The 623-nt window shown below is 38.8% G+C and overlaps 1 non-coding gene across 1 annotated transcript; it reads right to left on the reverse strand.

Annotated features, from left to right (window-relative positions):
- Positions 1–145: 145 nt before the first annotated feature.
- LOC118015465 lies at positions 146–254 on the reverse strand. Its single transcript, XR_004680634.1, has one exon. It is a non-coding gene; the product is annotated as a U6 spliceosomal RNA (small nuclear RNA).
- Between the last annotated feature and the right edge of the window lie 369 nt (positions 255–623).

Raw genomic sequence — 623 nt, forward strand, 5'->3', positions numbered from 1 at the left:
TCTTTCTTTCTTTCTTTCTTTCTTTCTTTCTTTCTTTCTTTCTTTCTCTTTCTTTCTTTCTTTCTTTCTTTCTTTCCTTCTTTCTTTCTTCTTTCTTTCTTTTCTTTCTTTCTTTCTTTACTGTCTTTATTTTAATTCCATCTAAAAAAATATAGAATGCTTACAGATTTTGTGTCATCCTTGAGGAGAGGCCATGCTAATTTACTCTGTATCATTCTGATTTTTAGTATATGTGCTGCCGGAGAAGCCAGCACCAGATTTTCTATTCTTAAACAGGATTTTTTCTATCCCCTTTTCTCTGCAAGAGCTTTTCTGACCAGGTGATTGAGGAACATAGGCTCAGGGAACCTGAATTTAGCCAGAGGTCAATGGGACCCTTCCAAAAACCTGCCATCCCCCCTCAAGCACTTGAGAGCCCAGAGTGGGTTAAGTCTTCCCTGGCTCAGTCCCAACAGACATTAAATTCACCTGTGCTTGCTCTGAAATAAATCAGTGTCCTTTTCTGCTGCTGCTGTTGTCTGGAAATAATGCAAATGCAATGGGCCTGCACTGACATTGTGCTTCCCTGGAAGGAGACACATAATAAATTGTCCCTTAATACTGTTAAAGAGACATTTTCCTCT

Source organism: Mirounga leonina, unplaced genomic scaffold (genome assembly GCF_011800145.1).
Source record: "Mirounga leonina isolate KUSES-001 unplaced genomic scaffold, KU_Mleo_1.0 Mir_165, whole genome shotgun sequence".
Lineage (NCBI taxonomy): Eukaryota > Metazoa > Chordata > Mammalia > Carnivora > Phocidae > Mirounga > Mirounga leonina.